Source organism: Leopardus geoffroyi, chromosome B1 (assembly GCF_018350155.1).
Source record: "Leopardus geoffroyi isolate Oge1 chromosome B1, O.geoffroyi_Oge1_pat1.0, whole genome shotgun sequence".
In the NCBI taxonomy this organism is placed as follows: domain Eukaryota; kingdom Metazoa; phylum Chordata; class Mammalia; order Carnivora; family Felidae; genus Leopardus; species Leopardus geoffroyi.
In genome coordinates, this window is record NC_059327.1 from 31,355,868 (window position 1) to 31,368,636 (window position 12,769).

The following is a 12,769-nucleotide window of genomic DNA, read 5'->3' on the forward strand; positions in this document are numbered from 1 at the left end:
GATTTATACCTAAGTTCCTTTCCCATAATTTTGGAAGGCTCTCATGAGGGACATGAGATGAATATTTGTAATTGCAACTCCTAAAGCTCTCTTTGCTACTGTGTGTGTGCATGTGCGTGTGCACACGTACACACGTGTATGGGTGCACGTTTCAGGATGAGAGTATCTGGCAGGTAAGCAAGTTGCTCTGGAAGCCACTGTAGGACTTTTGTGCTTCAAAGGCAGAGACCCCCCCTCAGCGATTCCAGCGGACTGTCTGTGAGGTGCAGAGGCCAGCCTTTGGTGGGAAGCGGGAAGTGGCCCAACTCCAGGGAGAGTGGATTCCCTGAGCCTGGAGGGGGAGAGGCTAGTGAGTTTGTGGAGAGGCAGACACCTGAACCCCACTCAAGTTCAACTGAATCCAGCTTCGTATATGGCCAAATCATGGCCAAATTGTGTTTATTGCAGCAAAGCAAGAATGAATTTGCTTTAAACCACTTAATGTAAGTCACCACATTAACCTATGAAAGAAAAAAATATGGGGGCCCTGGGTGGCTCAGTCGGTTCAGCGCAGGCCATGATCTCATGGTTTGTGGGTTTGAGCCCCAAATTGGGCTCTGCGCTGACAGTGTGGAGCCTGCTTAGGATTCTCTCCCTCCCTCTCTCTCTGCCTTTCTTTCTCTCTCTCTCTCTCTCCAAAATAAATAAACATTTACAAAAATTGAAAGAAAAAAATATTTTCTCAGCAGATGCAGTAAAGGCATTCAATATAATAAGTCAAGGGGCGCCTGGGTGGCTCAGTCGGTTAAGCAGCTGACTTCGGCTCAGGTCATGATCTCGCGGTCCGTGAGTTCGAGCCCCGCGTCGGGCTCTGTGCTGACAGCTCAGAGCCTGGAGCTTGTTTCAGATTCTGTGTCTTCCTCTCTCTGACCCTCTCCTGTTCATGCTCTGTCTCTCCCTGTCTCAAAAACAAATAAAATGTTAAAACAAAAATTAAAAAATATATATATAAGTCAAAGCCCATTGGTGGCAAACTTTCTTTTTCTCTTTTTTAAAAAATAGACATGCATATGTACATAAGTTGACATAAACAGCATCCTGTCCATGAAGCTGTTTGGGGCACATGCACTCCCCTCTCCCTCATCTTTGCCTGTATCAGGTCCCTCACCTCCACACCTCCCCTTCGTCATTTTTCTCCAAAATGAGGAGAAAAATGGGTCTTGGAGACTGAGGTATGAGCAAGAAATCTTGAGGGGGCTTTGTCTTGTCATAAAATTTTCTTTCTTTCAAAAAGAAAACAGAACAAAATCCTGCCCCCTTTCATCCCTCGTCCTCATCTCCAACTTCTCTTTCTACCAGATCCTTTCCGTAAGTATTTAAATATGTTCAAATCTGTTCCATCTTAAAAAAAGAAAAATCCTCCCCCAAGCCTTAGCCCCTGTTACCATCCTATCACTTTCTTGTCCTTCGTGGCACATTTTCCAGAAAGGGCTCTTTCTTCCTCTTCTCACTTGGCAAAGCACTCTGGTCTAGCCCTGTCCCCGGCAATCTTCCAGTCTGTGGTTCGCATCAGTGACGAAGCCAGCAACTGCTGTCCAGCCCCTCCTTTAAACCGATCCTGAAGCAGTTGGCGTGGCGGCTGTATAAAACCGCTCTTCTCCCCAGTCCCATGGCCCGGTTTTCCTTCCAGTTTCTTAATCTGCCTCTTTAACCTCCTCTTAGCTTCCCCTCTATCCAAATCTGTCGGTGCTGCAGGCCCTTGGAACTCCTCCTAGACTTCTTTCTTCTCCTCACTCTCTCCCCTGGACTCTATCATCCATGCTATGCCTTCTTTGACTACCATTGTGCTGATTAAGACCAAAATCTGCATCTGCAGTCCAGCTCCTTCCTTGGGGTTCCAGTGATAGACGACACTCCCGTACTAGGCTCTCTGATGAACCCTTGATCCTTAGGGACCACTGGGCTGGTTGTCCTTGGGGACACGGAGCCATCATCCAGCAGCAGCATCGAAATAACCTTTTCACCGATCATCCTACTGATCTTACTTCCTGGATATTTCTCAAATCTATTTTTTTTGCCCCATCTCCACTGTCACAGACTTTGAGTCTGGAATTCTCTCTTGTCCAGCGAGAAAGAAGCCGCAGAATTGAATACGGGAGAGGCTAATGTCCAGGAGACCAGGGCCCTGAGTAAGGGTCCTTGCTCGTATTTATTAGGATCAGAAGACTTACAAACGTGATGGACGTGCCGAAAGAGACAATGAAACAGTGATCATTAACTCGTGTGTGAGAGAAAAGCGGTTTCAAAGATTTTCGGGGTTAGGGGTTTGGGTCAATGCAACACAAAATCCGGCACTGAGCAGATGGCTGTTTGCGGCAGGCACCAGGGGCTGTGTCCGTTTATCTTAACTTGCCTAGGGGATAAGACAGAGCATGCTACCTCAGGATCAACATGGCACTTTTTTTGCTAATTAGCTCCGGGCAATTTCACCCTGCTCCAGTGGTCTTTGGTCCAGTTTACCTGTTTACCTATTCTAGGAGGCTTTGGTCCTGTGGCTTCCCAATCTACGCTTCGTTGCACACTGGGGGCGATTTTCGCCCTTTGGCCACTTTCTGTTCTAAGTCTTGTTAACCCATTGGTGCAAGCTCAGGAAATTCCTAAACTTCTTCCCCACACTCCACAACAACAAATTTAGTTTTAAACCATGATAACCTCTTCATCCTAACCAGTCATCCCACATCCATTCCTGTTCTTCTCAGATTCATTCTCTAAGCTTGAAAGGGTGGTCTTTTAATAATGCAAATCTATGCCTGTTGGTCCTGTGCTTGAAATCCGTCTCTTCCCCAAGCTCTTGGAATGACAGCCACTGTCAGAAGCTTGGCCTCCGAGGTCCCGCCTACTGTTTGCTGTCCGCCTCTCTGCCTGACCTGTCTCATCACTGACCTTCTGCCAGTCACTCACACGTGTTCTTTTACCTTAATAGCGTATGTTGCTTCCTCTGCCCAGAACTGTCCTTCTCTGCCATTTCCCCCAGTGGCTGCAGCTCGGCATCCAGGGCGTGTTCTAAGGCTACCCCCTCTGCTCCAAGTCCCATTTGTCCAAGTCCCTGGGTGACAGGTTTTCAAAGTGTTCTTTACTTCTCAACACTTATCATAATAATTTGTGCAATTCCAGGGGCGCCTGGGTGGCTCAGTCGGTTGAGCATCCGACTTTGGCTCAGGTCATGATCTCACAGTTTGTGGGTTCGAGCCCCACATCAGGCTCTGTGCTGACAGCTTGCTCAGAGCCCGCACCCTGTTTCAGATTCTGTGTCTCCTTCTCTCTCTCTCTGCCCCTCCCCCGCTCATGCTCTGTCTCTCAAAAATAAATGTTAAAAAAAATTTTTTTTTTAAATTGTGCAATTCTTTACCCGTTCACTCTTCCTGCTAGACGGAAAGTTCCACATCTGTGAGGTCTGTTCTGTTCAGTTGTAGATGACCTTTGTCTTTCCTTGTGGGGACGCTGCACCTGATCTTTCTATGTTGGAACAATCAACCGCTTTATGAATCTCGGTGGAAGGGGACAGGCGCGCAAAAGACCATCCACCGCACCACTCGCTCAGTTTCCCAGCCCCTCCTGGGGGTTGGACACAAACACTCCCCCAGTGGGCACATCCTTAGAGGATTTTGGCCCAGGAGCTGATAATGTAGACCGAAAGGGGAACTCACTTCTCTCCTTCAGACGGAAGCAGTGGTGTGGTGGCTTATGGGGCAGAAGCGGCTTTTGTGATGGCAGCAGCAGTGGCTACCGAACGAGATCATGGGACTAGAACTTAAAAACACTGCCCCTTGTGCTCAGCGGTTACCACCAGTTCTGTGGGGGTGGCTCTCCAGTCTTCTCAACGCTTCTGTCACTTGTAATCAACATCATGTGCACCAGACTGAGACTATACCAGAATCTACCAGTCGGAGCTAATACAACAGCTATAAATCTGGTGTTCCAGAAGAGTCTCTGGCATGTCGCATGTAGACAATGAATGTTTACTGGTTTTAAAGAATGCCTGAAACAGAAGGGTCATATGTGCCTCTGTGGACTAAGGATCCCTTATTCTTACACAGAATAATTTTTTTTAAGTCCTGTCCTCAGAGGCTTTTATATTTTTCAAAATTAATTTATTTTGAGAAAGACAGAGAGAGGGAGAGAGAGGAGAAGCAGAGAGAGAGGGACAGAGATACTCCCAAACAGGCACAGAGTACGACACAGGGCTCTACCTCACGAACCATGAGATCATGACCTGAGCTGAAACCAAGAGTTGGACGCTTAACCGACTGAGCCACGGAGGGACCCCGAAACAGATTAATTTTTAAAACTCCCATCCTCCTTACATTTAAATGGCAAAGATAACAAATATTAAACCAGTTTGGAAAACACTGCATCGGTTGATATTGAAAGTTCCTTAAAGACGGCACCCACGGCATACCGTATGATTTCTTTTCCCGGGGGAAAAGGTCACATCCACCAAAGAACAGACTTGGCCCAGTAACCAGGGAGTGTGCATTATGTGAGGGACAGTTCACTCGGAGGCAAGTCACCTAGCTATAGACCAAAACCCAAAGGGATTCAGGAGCCGTTCTTTGACAAAGAATGCAGGGCAGAGACCTGGTTCATTCACTGAACCTAGGTTTTCTCTTCTGTGAAACCGAAAGAGCAACTACCACGAATGGATTGTTGTGAGGTTCAAATGAGAGAATGTTAAGGGCTCTGAAGCCCCCGTCTGGCGCTTAGCACTCCCTTGGCGTTTCCGTATTTCCTTCCTCTTCTTCTCCTCCTCCCTCCCCTCCCTTCCCCCCAAACATCGATCTGGTTTATTCAATCATACAGCAAGCACAGCACCGTTTGAGAGACCAGTGATACCGACGGTCTGTCGTGCTATTCTCACCCTGAGTTACATCCCCCCAAACATGGATTCTTTGGCAGGAACATGATAGCATTTATAAGAGCGCAGGTGATACGGAGATGAGCTTTCAGAAACGGTTAAATTGTGTAGGAATTTCCTTTTTCGGGTTTACTCCTGATGCTGAACCTAGTGATGCCCAGATGGGGAGCCTGAAGCTCAGAATCCTCCTCTGCACAAGGGCCGCTGGTGCTACCAAACGTCAACAAAATGTGTCGTGGGGACAGCACTGCCCGGTGCCTGATCCCATCCTGTTCCCACATCTGCTGGTACGACCGTTGACAAGTTTCTTTCAAGTGTATTAATTTTTGTAGAAGTCTAATGTTTTGGTTAGAAGCTGTGATTTTTCAGGATATAAATTGGGATTTCAGAATTATTTTGAGAAAACTAAGTCATCCCAGATGCTTGATCTAAAGAGAGCCTGGGGCCCTGGAAAGTGATTTTTCTTTGAAATGGCATCCTGGCTCGGTCATTCATTAATGGTGGGATACGGGCTAATTATTTAACACCTCTGAACCCTGGTTCCTTCCGCAATAAAATTACCTACGGGACTCTATTAACCAACAGCCACCCCGATGCTCAGCAGAAACAAACAAACAAAAAATCCTTAACAGATGGGAGTTTTTCTCACAGGCAGCGGAGATAACTTGCAGGAAACTCGCCCCACCTTTCTCTGTAGGCTGAATTTTAGTCCAAACACCTCTAATGTCCAGCCATCTCATTTCAAGCCATTTAATCCAATCCCACCCCATTAACAAGGTTACATGGCAAGAATGAATCAGTCAGTTCCATGTTTAATGTCATGCAAAACCTGCAGTGCACCTAATCCCATTATTAAAACACATGGCCACCCAGAGCTGCTTTCGTATGTGACAATTCTAGTACAAAACACACGGGACACCGAGCTAGGGTGAAGGAAGATTCTCGGTTTAACCAGAATCTTAAGGAGCCAATCAGTATGATCTGTGTCACTTGAAGAGATGTCAGGTTTCCAAGCACTCCATTCTTTTCCTTAAGTGTTTCTTTCTTTGTTTCTTTTTTTTAATGTCTATTTGTTTTTGAGGGGGTGGGGTAGAGAGGGGCAGAGGGAGAGAGAGAAAGAATCCCAAGCAGGGCTCGATCCCACAACCAACAACCGTGAGATCATGACGGGAGCCAAAATGCGGAGTCAGACGCTTAACCAGCTGAGCCACCCAGGGGGCCCCCTTTCCTTCAGCGCTTCTTAAACATTTTCCTCTTCTGTCTCAAAAATGAACCTTCAAAAGTCTGGTGCCATTCTACACAACCTAAGAGTGCAATCCTTCCTGACATCCTGGGTTATTTCAAAATGCTCTATCTTGCTATTCCACTTCAGGTAAATTAAAAGAAAAAAAAAAAGAAAAAAAAAACTAGCCCCAAACGAGTTTGTTTGGTTGTGTGTGTGTGTGTGTGTGTGTGTGTGTGTGTGTGTTGCAAATAAAATTCCGTAATTTTCAATATCGTGAGCAGGCATCATATGACAGGCAGTGGGTCAGTTCTGGGACGGGTGGGAGAGGGACCTCACAGTCTATGTGGAAGACAGGCAAGTGGAAACGACTCAGGATTCAGGGCAAATGCCAGATGCTCTGGGCGATTACAGGAGAGGCACCTAAGCCAGCTGGGTGTGGGGGTGTGTGCGATGGTTGTCAAGAAGGTTTCCCAGAGGAAGTGAACCAGGAGCCAAGCCCTGAGAAGTGGACGATGAGGGGTGGGGGAAGGGACAGCCTTGGCAGAGCCCGAACAGCACTTACAGAGGCCGTGTGCTAGATGAGGGTGAAGACAGGTTCATGAGTGGGGGAGGCCGTGAGGAGGACAACCGTGGGGAGGGGGGCGGGGGGCGGAGAAGAGCAGGGCCCGATGAGGGAGGGCCTGACAGCAGCTTTAGGAACTTTGTCCTCAGGACGACGGGGAAGCATTTAATGGTTTCAAGTGACAGTGATACGATCAGATTCGAAGTTTAGAACAGTTACTGTGGCTGCTGAAAGTACAGAGCGGTACAGACCTAGAGACCAGCTGGGAAGCTCCCGTAGTGACCCAACAAAGGTAGGCGGTGGCTGGGATCAAGGCAGCGGAAGGTGGGAGGAAGCAGGTGGAGGGGAGATGTTTCAAAGGTGGAATGAACAGGCCTGCTGACGGGATGCACGAGTTGAGGGTGGGCGGCTGGCAAGTGTCTGCTTTGGGCACCTGAAGGGATACTTGTGCTATTCACAGACAGACGACACGAGAAGAGGGGTGCATGGAAGGAAGGAGGGGAAGACCAGTTCGGGACACGGGAAACTCGAAATGGCCGTGTGGAACGGGTAAGTCAGACAGAAGGGTCTGGAGCCCAGCACATACCTGGCTGCATTGTAACTGCGGGCACCACTGCCACATACTTGTGGGTCAGTGATGGACACCCCTTGGCTGTGCAGCAGACTCACTTTTGGAACACTTCAAAAAAAAAGAAAACATCATTTGTTTCCTTTGATTACATATATCCACAATTTTTCAGTCCTCGTCCTGGGAGCGGGAAGTAGAAGGCAGGACATTGCTTCAATGGGGCGGGGGGGGGGGGGGGGGGGGGGGATTCGCAGAGGTTGAGGAAATAAAGCTTTCAGTTCTCCTTTCCTGAGCATTTCAAAAAATGATACAAACTGCAGAAGAGGCATATCTTTTACTAAGTGCTAACCAAATAATTTCAATATGATTTGTAGTCCTTCCTTCACCCTAAGTTTCCAACCCCATTCCACTTGGGCAAACTTCAGATTTGCATTTCAAAGTCTAAGAATTGACCAGCAGCTTAACCACCCATTAGCACTTATTCAAAACCCCCTGAAACACACCCAAATGCTCTTTTCAGTTACTCATAAAACTGGCTATCATCTATTAACTTCTGACAAGCTCTGTCTTCTCGGCTGCAGAAATAAAACCTTTTTGAAAACTGTTTTCCCTTGATTTAAATTCATACACGGGCTAATTTCATGACCTTTGTATTTGTATTTCTACCATTCTGAAGAAATAATAAATGAAGCAGAGGACATGGCAATCTTTAAAAACTGTTCTCTACACTCTGAATAAGTATTTCACTAAATTTTATAATTGGTCTAAAAAAGTGGTTAATACTTTGAACTTCGACCCCTTGTGAGGCAGAGGTACAATAAATCATTCCAGGGCTAAAACACATGGAAGTTAAAATGTCACAAATGGGGCTTACTACTTTATTGAAGACTAAACACTTGTGATTTGGAATCTTCATCACCTAAACCTAGAATTCATAGTTTTCCCCCCTGAATTGTGGTTATCTTGGTCCATTTACCAAGAGGCATAAAAGAGATATTTAGAATAAGCAAACACATTCTTGTTCCACTACCAAATATAAAGTATCAGTTCTAAGATTCCATGTCTACACCTAATTCGGCCATTCTCAACCCTGCTTTTTAGAATGAACTGTCACTTACTAATAGCAATGAGAGAATTAAAAGGTCCCAAGAGATCATTTAGTCCAATCTAAGACCGCTGAAGCTCAAAAGCATCGACTAGGCTGAAAAGGGGGAGGCCTAGTCTGGGTCGATGGGACTGATGCGTTTGGTTATGCCGGAGAATAATGGCACGGTCAACTATAGGGGTTCAAGAATCCCAGATTCAGTTCTGGTCTCCTTTCAGATCAGGAGATACTGATGGAGAACAGCCCCACCCCCGCTCAGCATCTACACCACGTTTGTCTTTATGGAGAGAACAGAGTCCATCAGACGTGGATTTCCCCAACTTGTCACTCTTTTGCTCCTGACAGACCTCTCCTGACCCTTTCTCACCTGCCTCTCCACTTCCTCTCATGGATGTTCGGGTTTGTAAACTTTCAATGGCTCCAAGAGTCCTTCTCCCCCTTTCCAAGGTTAATCTCCCCTCTGAGTCCTTAATGTAATCCCACTTACTGCCTTCGGGGTCTTGCTCCAGTATTTCTCTCCCCCGTGTCTTTAATATTGCCCTTTGTGCTCTTTCCTTAGCCTACAAACCTACTCCCACCTCTACACCTGACCTGCAGAGACAATCCTATCAGCTTGTCTCCTCTTAGAAATCTTCCCCTTTCTTCATCTCCAGACTTACCGAGAAAAGCCAGCACCACTTCCTTACTCGCTAGGCTTTCACTGACCCCATGCGATCTCATCTGAGACCTCTCTTTTGCTCCTACAGAAAATGCTCTTGGAAGGCCCAGCAGTGACTCAACTGCCAAAATCAAAAGATTCTCATCACTTCCTTAACCATGAACTCTTGACAGCATTGGCCCCCTCCTCCCCTTCTGCAGGCCTTCTCCTACCCTACTATTTACATCAGTCACCTTTTTGAGCTTCTCTTCTGCTCAATCTTCAAATGTTGGACTTCACTGCTTTCTCCTTTCCTCATGGTCAAATCTGCAAGTGGTAAGTACATAACACACATATGTGTGTGTCTCAGTGTATTTCGTTTCCATTCCAGACCTTTCTCCTGAGTTCTAGTGCTAGGTTAAGTTCCAACCAGGTTCAATGTATTCAAAACTGAGTCCTCTTTCTCCCCTACCCATCCCCCCCCCCCAATTCCTCCGCCTGTCCTCACTTTCTCAGTTAATGGCACCAACAGATATTCAGAGCAAAAAACAAACAACAACAAAAAAAAAAAAACACAAAAAAATGGTAGGGAAGGGGAGACACATATGCCTTCTTCCTCTCTAAATCTTCTCACCATAGACTTCAGGTTTCTCTCAGATCTTCGTACACACCCTGGCCCACCCTTCCCATCCTGGGGGTTACCCAGGGCAGGCCCTATTCCTTACCTAGAGAATCAACTGATCTTCTGGCCTCTGGTACTCCTCTCCTCACGTTTTGATGACCATCCAAAACTTCAGTCTTCAATCATTTCCCTGCATTTAACCCTTCCAAGGTATCCCATCGACTACACACATGAGTTCAACTCCCAGAAGAGCATATAATCTGTTTGGTTCAGCACTAAACTATACTTTGAATTTCCTCTCTACCCATCCCGTTTTCCAGCCACAACGAACTTCCTGTTATTTCTAGAATCGATTTTCTTTAAGTTTGTTTTTATTTATTTTGAGCAAGAGATAGCAAGGAAGGGAGGGGCAGAAAGAGATGGAGACAGAGAATCCCAAGCAGGCCCCACACGGTCAATGCAGGGTCTGATGTGGGGCTTGAACTCCTGAAACTGTGAGATCATGACCTGAGCCAAAGCCAAGAGCTGGACGCTTAACCGACTGAGCCACCCAAGTGTCCCTAGGATAGATTTTCACACGTCAGTTTCTGCCATTCCTTTATAGGCATGCTCTTGATTCTCTTTTGCACTGAACACTCACTCATCTTTCAATATATCACCTCTTCTGTGAATAATATCCTGATGCTCTCTGGCAGAACAAAAGTTCTAAATTGCTTTGGTCCCCTTCTACTTCTTATACACATCTCTGATACATAATTTCATCTGTGTGGTGACGGTCCCCCCAAGAGGAGGGAACTCAGGAGGGCAGGAAGAGCATTCGTCCCTGTGAACTCGGCACCCTAGTATTCAAGGAGCTCAGTGGTGGAAAACTTCTGTGGACACAGAAGGCCTCCTCTCTGAACTCCCAGGCAACACACATGACATAAAACGATATGCTGACAGAAGAAGTTTTGTGAGAGCTTTAATGGCACGAAATGTTTATAGCTACAAGTTATACATGTATTGTAAACTGTATATAATGATACAAAGTGCTAACTAAATAGATGAAGAATGCATAATCACTTTGGCTCAGTTAATTCCAATAATTTCAACAACTGGTTCACTTAAAAATTCATCCCACTGGCTAAGTGTTCAGTTTTCACTTTTTACAACAGTAAATACTTTTGCTGCAAAGTAACTTGTTGCACTTTTTAATGTGCAAGTTTGTGCAGTTTTGCTCGTGATTCCATCTACGAATATTTTTAGCCAGCTTTCATCAATCAAGAAAAATGAAGCCTGCCTTTTCGTCCCCCAAACTGTAAACAGGCGTAAAGCTTTTAAAACATTATTCTTAAAACGTCAACTGTTACGTGTTGAAGTCTCCTTTCTAATCACGCAATCTGTTTCTGTTTGACATAAATCTGGGTGGGAGCATCAACATGTATTCCATATGTTAGGGCTGTCAATAAATACTGCATGACTGTATCTTATGATAAGTTCTACTGTGATCATGTATTCATGTTTTAAGTCATAGTCCAAAATTTCACAGATAGTTTAAGAAAAAAGAACTAAATTTATGTCCGATGTTGAAGAAAATCATAAACATACCCAAGTTCAACCACACTACTGATAGGATTGCTACTGAGTTTCAAAAGAGGGCAATGTGTTGCCTATAAAAAAGTTGCTCTTACTTTTTGTATAATTTTACTTTTCCCTCCCATGATACGGATTGTAATACAAGCTGTATATTACAGCGGTCCAACTCTTTAGTTCTTGCAACTTGATCGGCCTTTCCAGTTTTAGGCAGGCTTTTCAAAATCAGTGGGCCGTCAGATTCACTTTCCAAACAAATTCAAATATGAACACTTGAAATAAATAGGTTATAGAAGGCAAATCAAGTGTTACCAGGTTTAAGAATAAGCTAGAAACAAAGTATAATAAAAAGATATCCAAAATTATTCAGACATCAACCGCTCGAAAGAAAACATAAAATAATTCAGAAAACTATTTTGGATATATCATCTTTCTCAAAGATAACCTGCTATGTTCTTGAAAAGAAGATAGTCAGAAATTATTATTGTTTTGTTTAATCTGTAGGTTATTTTCCACTACAACACATCCAGTTTACAAAATCTGATGTGAAAGAGAACAGAGTTAGATAGTTTCTGCAGACTGGCAAATCTATTATTGTCACTGCTCTTATCCGAGGCAATCTGATGCACTTGATTTAATGAAGAGATCGCCAGTTTTAAGATTACCAATGGTCCTCTAAGTAGTCAATAGTCATGTCTACATCATAAACAGCAATTTATATATAAAACATATAATAGTATCCTTCAGAGTCATGCCAGGTGTTCCAAAAATCCAAGAAATCTACTTGCAATAACTGGGGGTCCTGATGCTTCCTAACAATTTGGTCCTAAAGCTTCACATTTTAGAAACAAACAAACCCAAATGCACAAACACACACAAGCCGATCACTGTTGCCGAGTGCCCTGGAACTTCAGGAGTTCACAACTGAAGATGGCTACGGGAGGAGAAAACCGCCAGCGCCTGCCCAATCGCAGGGACCACCGTGGGAAGGCTGGACAGGTGAGAGGGAAAGATCCAAAGAAAACAAACACCATCTTTTTAGAACTTTGTCAACTGTCCCCACAACCCACGTCTGGTTTTCAAAGCTGTGCGAGTGCTTGGAATCACTCCGAAACAATTACCTTCACAGTTTAGAGGCTTCAGAGTGTAAGTGGTGCTTCCTAAAACAAGAAGCCCGTATTTGTACCACAAATTGGAACTCGTTCCAAAGCCTCCTCTTAGGAAAAAAACAACAACAACAACAGAAAAACTTAAAAGTCATGAAAAATTCACATGCAGCTAAAGCTAATAAACATAAAAATACCAAACACACACAAATCCCCAAAGCAATTTCATCTATTTCTAGGTAGGCCTGAGACGTTCCTTATGAGTAATAGAGATTCTACACCATAGAAAAGACAGCATTACAACATCCTAGTATTAAAATACGCTCATGTGCTTTAGTTCTGATTCTACGTCATACCCATCGTTTATGTAGCTGGCCTCCTCCAAATTAAAAGGCGCCATTAAGGAGGCTGTTTAGACAAAAAGTGGCTCCAAAGCTTGTTTAAAATAATTTTTTATTGCCCAGGATATTTTTTTTTG

General features: G+C 44.8%; 1 long non-coding RNA gene across 1 annotated transcript; it reads right to left on the bottom strand.

Annotated features, from left to right (window-relative positions):
- Positions 1-1,184: 1,184 nt before the first annotated feature.
- LOC123587010 lies at positions 1,185-10,053 on the bottom strand. The gene is made up of 2 exons (XR_006707069.1): positions 9,246-10,053; positions 1,185-7,360 (listed from the first exon to the last, which is right to left on the bottom strand). It is a non-coding gene; the product is annotated as an uncharacterized LOC123587010 (long non-coding RNA).
- Positions 10,054-12,769: the final 2,716 nt, after the last annotated feature.